Here is a 7,085-nt window from a genome sequence, read left to right as displayed (position 1 = left end):
TGGGCTCTATAGTTCCTCCCCCACTTATATAAATTTCGTCCTCGAAATTAAATCTTACCAAACAACTCTGGATAGTGATTCCTCATATCTGCCTCGATCTCCCAAGTGGCCTCCTCCACTGATTGATTTAGCCACCAGACTTTGACCAGCTTGGTGACCTTATTCCGAAGTCTCCGCTCCTGCCTATCTAGGATTTGGACAGGTCTTTCCTCATAAGACAGGTCTGGAGCCAACTGCAACGGCTCATAGCACAGAACATGAGAAGGATTAGCTAGGTACTTCCTCATCATCGAGACATGGAACACATTGTGTACACCAGCCAGATTCGGCGGTAATACTACAGATAAGCTAGTGTCCCAACAATGTCAAGAATCTCAAACGGCCCAATAAATCTCGGACTGAGCTCGCCTCTTTTCCCAAATCTCATAACACCCTTCATAGGTGCTATCTTTATAAAAACATGATCGCCTACGGCAAAGTCGAGGTCTCTTCTCCTCTTATCAGCATAACTTTTCTGAAGACTCTGGGAGGTCTTCATCCTATCTCGGATCTTGACCACAACATCTGCAGTCTGCTGAACAATTTTTGGACCAAGTTCTGCTCTCACCGACTTCATCCCAATGAATCGGTGATCTGCACTTCTTTCCATACAGTGCCTCATAGGGAGCCAGATGAAACTTAAAATTAATAATTTATTATATGTTAAAACCTATATTTTAAAATTTAAGTTTCATTAAAATTATAAAATTATGTTATTTTAATATTGTTTGTTTATATTTAAATGTCTTACTAAATATGTTTTATTTTCAGGTATTCTACGTGTTGGTAAAATAATGATAACTCAAGCTAAAAAATTCAAATGGAGGTGATTCAAACATGTTTGGAATCCTTAAAAAATTATCTACAACTTTGCAGAAGACATGATTGCCTAAAAAGTTGGTTAAGATGATCAAATTGTGAAAATATCAAAAGGAGGACAAATTTACTTTCACCATGACCAGCATATAGTAAAAAAATCATAACTATTTCAATATTTAACCAAATGACGTGAACCAAGTAACCAAATTCATTTACAGACAATTCCCCACAAGTTTGCTGTTTTGAGAAGAGTCAAATTCGGTGATTAAAGTCGTGGAACAAAGCATTGAAAGAAGGGACATGGAATTGAAGTTGGAGGAGACAAAGACTACTATTACAACTACATTGCATTAATTAAATTTTTGACCCTTTCTCTCATTTGGCCTATAAATAGAGGCCTTGTGCTAGCTTGAGAATAATTCTATCTCATTGTAAAATATAGTGTGAGTGTGTATAAAAGTTATAAGTTCCAATATATTTTTCATTTTCCCAATTATGAGTGATGTTTTAAGTGTTGATCAAAAGTAAGCTCATGGAAAGCTAAATCTATTGTGTCAAGGTGAAGAGGATGAATTCTTGGTGAAGTAAGATTGTTTATATTTTGTATATTCTTTCTTTATTTCTTTTCATTTTGCTAATTTCTTTTTATTGTAGGTATAAAAATGAATTATTTGTTTTTATCAATTTACATCAAATACTTGATACCATTGAAATGGTTACCTTGATTTGTTGTTTAATTTTGATACAATAAATATTTCATCAATTATTATTGTTATATTATACATANCGGTTGTTCTAAAAGAAATATTATGATTTAATACTAATATCTAACAATCTAACGGTTACTTTATCGCAACTAACTTTTATTTTTCGAATCTAAAGTTTACTTTATCGCAACTAACTTTTATTTTCCGCATCTAACATTTACTTTATCGCAACTAACTTATTAAATCATATATTTCATTTAGGCAATAGCGTGGCTCTGCCGGTTGTTCTAAATGACATATAATGATTTAATTTAACATTTACTTTATGCAGTTATATATTTATATAGTTATATATATAATCATATGTACCACATATAAAATATCGGTGAATTCGGTATTTTCTATAGTGGGAACTATATTATATTAGGTGTGTGTTAAAATATTTAATTTTTTTGGAACCATTATTTATGGTGGTTTCCTTTGTTTTACTTTTAGTTAAACAATATTGCATAAACAAGAATAAATACTCGAGCCTTGACAAAATTTATAATTTGTAAACTTCGTTCTTGAATTTGGTAATCTATAAATTAAACAATTTAAACTTAAAATAACCTCTCTGTAGATCGATCTTGTACTTACGAAATATATTACTTGCAGACAACCTACATTTGGGTGAATTATAATTTAAGTAGTAGCAATTTTTTGGCGCTGTTGCCAAGGAGGTATAAATTAAGTTTATATTTGTTAATTATGTTTTATTTATAAGTATTGTGTTGTTTTTTTTTGTATAAGTATTTGGAGTCGAAAAAAAAGTGGTAGACTTATTCGAGTATCTGAAAATAATTTAAACATGGATGATAATTCAAATAATCAAGATAATGATAACAATGATAACAATAATAATAATAATAATCAAGAACATGATCAATTAAGAACACTTAGGCATCATATGAACCCTATTAGAACCAGTGCCTCATCTTGTTTAGTTTTTCCTCCTGATGCATCTAATTTCAACTTTGAACCTCAAATTATTCAACTTTTACCAAATTTTCATGGCTTAGATTCTGAAAATCCATATTTACATCTAAGCGAATTTGAAGAAGTTTGTAACACTTATAATGATCAAAATTGTAGCATGGATATAGTTCGATTAAAGCTTTTCCCTTTTTCTTTAAAAGATAAAGCTAAAACATGGCTACAAAATTTGAGATCAAGTTCAATAAGATAATGGGAAGAAATGCAACAACAATTTCTCAAAAAAGTTTTTTCTTCCTCATAGAACAAACTCTTTTAAAAGACAAATTACTACTTTTTCTCAAAAACAATGAGAAACATTTTATCAATGTTGGGATAGATATAAAGAATTACTTAATACATGCCCACATCATGGTTTTGAAACATGGAGAATAGTTTCTTACTTTTATGAAGGTCTAATACCTAAAGATAGGCAAATGATAGAATTCATGTGTAATGGAACTTTTGAAGATAAAAATCCAAATGAAGCTATGGAGTATTTGGATTCATTAGCAGAAAATGCTCAAAACTAGGATAATATAGGCACAATAGAATCACCAACTACTAAAATCAATAATTCAACAAATGGGGTGGTATCTATAATCTTAAAGATGATATAGATATTCAAGCTAAACTTGCATCTATAGCAAAAAAAATTGAGTAATTAGAAATGAAAAAGAGTGGTCAATTAAAAAGTATTCAAGAAATTGTTTGTCATATATGTTATACACATGATCATGCTACAAAAGATTGTCCAATTTCAAATGACTTTCTCATAATATTTTTATCATGAAAGGCTTTAGTTTTATCTTTATAAATCTTTGAATTTTCATATGCATCATTTCTTAATTCTTCTAGTTCATTTAATTGCAACTTTCTTAATTTAGATGCATCATCTAAATTAATATTAAATGCTTTAATTGCCCAATAAGCTTTATGTTCAAGTTCAACCGCTAAATGACAATGCTTACCAAAAACTAACCTATATGGTGACATCCCTAATGATGTCTTAAATGCAGTTCTATATGTTCATAATGCATCAGTTAATCTTGAAGACCAATCTTTTCGATTTGGATTAACCGTTTTTTCTAAAATTTGTTTTATTTCTCTATTTGCAAGTTCAACTTGACCATTACTTTAAGGATGATACGGGGTAGAAACTTTATGTGTAATGCCATATTTCTTAACAAAGAAAAAAATGATTTATTTATAAGATGACTTCCCACATCACTAATTATTGCTTTAGGCATTCCAAAATGGCTAAAAATATTTTCTTTTAAAAATTTTATAACAACTTTATGATCATTAGTTCTACATGCAATTGCTTCAATCCATTTTGAAACATAATCAACAGCGAGTAAAATGTACGTATATCCAAAAGATAATGGAATTGGACCCATAAAATCTATCCCCCAACTATCGAATATTTCAAAAATTATGATTGGATTTGAAGGCAACATGTTTCATTTTGAAATTGATCCCATCTTCTGACAGTTTTCACAAGATTTGCAAAATAAATGCGTATATTTGAATAAAGTCGGCCAATAAAATCCACATTGTAAGATTTTTGCAGCTGTTTTATTGGATGAAAAATGACCTCCACATGCTTTAGAATGACAAAATTTAATAAAATTACTTACTTCATTATCGGGTATGCATTGTCGAAAAATTTGGTCAGGACAATACTTAAACAAGTAAGGATCATCCCAATAAAATTTTTTAACTTCTATCAAGAATTTATTCTTATCCTGTGAATTCCAATGAGAAGGCATTTTATTTGTCACAATAAAATTTGCAATGTTAGCAAACCAGGGCATAATAGTGGCATAAAACAACTGATCATCTGGAAAATTTTCATTTATTGTATTTCATTATGAGATGATTCAGTCATTATTCTAGATAAATGATCGGTTACGACATTTTCTTTTCCTTTTTTATCTTTAATTATAATATCAAATTCTTGTACCAATAAAATCCACCGTATTAATCTTGGCTTAGCGTCTTGCTTATTTGATAAATATTTTACGACAGAATGATCAGTGTACACAATAGTAGTAGAATCAATTAAATAAGATCGAAACTTATCTAATGCAAATACTACTGAAAGTAATTCTTTTTAAGTAGTTGATAATTTATTTGGGCACTATTTAAGGTTCTACTAGCATACTAGATTGCATACGGTTTTCCTTCTTTTCTCTGTCCTAACACAGCTCCTATAGCATAATCACTTGCATCACACATTAATTCAAATGGTAAAGACCAATCTGGAGGTTGTAAAATGGGTGATTTAATTAAAAGATTAATTATTTTTTTAAAAGAATTTTCACATTTCTGAGTCCATTCAAATTATGTATCTTTTGTTAAAAGATTCGAAATTGGATTAGATATTATGCTGAAAATTTTTTATAAACCTTCTATAAAAACCTGCATGACCCAAGAATGATCGATCTTCTTTGACAGTTTTTGGTGATGTTAAATTAGCAATAACATCAACTTCAATTCCTTTTTCAGATATCACATGACCTAACACAATCCCAGATTTAACCATATAATGACATTTTTCCCAATTTAAAACAAGATTTTTTTTCTTCACATCGTTTTAATACTTCTTCTAGATTTTTAAGAGAATTTTCAAATGAGTTTCCAAAAACAGTTATATCATCCATAAAAACTTCTACAAATTCTTCAATCATATCATTGAAAATACTTAACATGCATCTTTGAAAAGTATCCGGAGCATTACATAAACCAAATGACATTCTTTTAAATGCAAAAGTTTCGAAAGGACAAGAGAAAGTAGTTTTTTCTTGATCTTCTAATGATATAGGTAATTGATAATACCCCGAATACCCATCAAGAAAACAATAATAAGAATTTCCTGCTACTTTTTCTAGAATTTGATCTAAAAATGGTAGTGAGAAATGATCTTTTCTAGTTGAATCATTTAATTTTCTATAATCAATCCACATACGCCAACTAGATGGAATCCTAGTTTGTAATAACTCTCCTTTTTCATTTTTTATAACAGTGATGCATGACTTTTTAGGTACTATTTGTGTTGGACTTACCCATTTACTATCTGAGATTGGATAGATAATTCCAACGTCTAATAGTTTTAATACTTCATTCTTAACAACTTCCTTCATATGTGGATTTAAACTAGAATTATTTTGAAGAATAGAACTTACTTGTTCAGCCAAGAATGCTTTCTTCTTCACATGCAATTTTCTCTTTACAGTACATAAATCTTTTAAAATTTTTGTATATGAAGGTACTTGTTTAATAGCATCTAATAATGGAATATTTATCTTTACTTGTTTAAAAACTTCATAGATATCAGAATCATTTTTCTGTTTTTTATGATTTGTTAATGCATGAGGAAATGGTGGAGGTTTATTTGATTCATTTACTATTTCAGATGATTTATCATTCAACATATTATTTTTAGAATTTAAGGTATCATCATTCTCAAAAGTATCAGTATTATCATCCTTACTCTTTGATTTTAAATGATCCTTGTTTTCATTACTATATGGATCATTAACTATTTTACCACTTCTAACGGTAATAACAGATTTTATTTGATCAATTTTTTCATTTTTTAATTCTTGATTTTAATTTTTAGGATTATGTTGAGGTTGAGATGAAAATTTTCCTTTTTCATGAATATTAAGTGCAGATGCAAATTTTGCAAGAGTTTCTTTCAAATCAGTAATAGATTGACTGTTTTGAATATTGATAGATTATTGCTTTTGGATAAATGCATGAATTTCATCTTCAAAGTTTTTTCTTGGAGGTGTAACATAAGAAATATAACCTTGATGATTTTGGTTATTTTTAAAATATTGTTTTGAGAGTTGTGCATTATTATCATTCCTCCAACTAAAATTATGATGATTTTTCCATCCAGGGCTATATGATGTTGAAAAAGGATCTAGTATTGGTTTTTTATAATTGTTAACATAATTTGCTCGTTCATGGAGACATTCTTTAAATGAAGGTAATGTTGGACAATCTTTGTAGCATGATCATGTGTATCACATATATGACAAACAATTTCTTGAATACTTTTTAATTGACCACTCTTTTTCATTTCTAATGACTCAATTTTTCTTGCTAAAGATGCAAGTTTAGCTTGAATATCTATATCATCTTTAAGATTATAGATACCACCCCCATTTGTTGAATTATTGATTTTAGTAGTTGGTGATTCTATTGTGCCTATATTATCCCAGTTTCGAGCATTTTCTGCTAATAAATCCAAATACTCCATAGCTTCATTTGGATTTTTATCTTCAAAAGTTCCATTACACATGAATTCTATCATTTGCCTATCTTTAGGTATTAGACCTTCATAAAAGTAAGAAACTATTCTCCATGTTTCAAAACCATGATGTGGGCATGTATTAAGTAATTCTTTATATCTATCCCAACATTGATAAAATGTTTCTCCTTGTTTTTGAGAAAAAGTAGTAATTTGTCTTTTAAAAGAGTTTGTTCTATGGG

At 29.2% G+C, this 7,085-nt stretch overlaps 2 non-coding genes across 2 annotated transcripts; one reads left to right on the top strand and one right to left on the bottom strand.

Moving 5' to 3' along the window:
• Nucleotides 1-2,847: 2,847 nt before the first annotated feature.
• On the bottom strand, nt 2,848-2,958 carry LOC140977899 (small nucleolar RNA R71). The gene has a single exon (XR_012175465.1). It is a non-coding gene; the product is annotated as a small nucleolar RNA R71 (small nucleolar RNA).
• A 4,006-nt stretch (nt 2,959-6,964) lies between these two features.
• Nucleotides 6,965-7,075, top strand: LOC140977932 (small nucleolar RNA R71). The gene has a single exon (XR_012175497.1). It is a non-coding gene; the product is annotated as a small nucleolar RNA R71 (small nucleolar RNA).
• The last annotated feature ends 10 nt before the right edge of the window (nt 7,076-7,085 follow it).

This window comes from Primulina huaijiensis, chromosome 5 (genome assembly GCF_012295235.1).
Source record: "Primulina huaijiensis isolate GDHJ02 chromosome 5, ASM1229523v2, whole genome shotgun sequence".
Taxonomy (NCBI): domain Eukaryota; kingdom Viridiplantae; phylum Streptophyta; class Magnoliopsida; order Lamiales; family Gesneriaceae; genus Primulina; species Primulina huaijiensis.
This window is presented reverse-complemented; position numbering and strand designations above follow the sequence as displayed.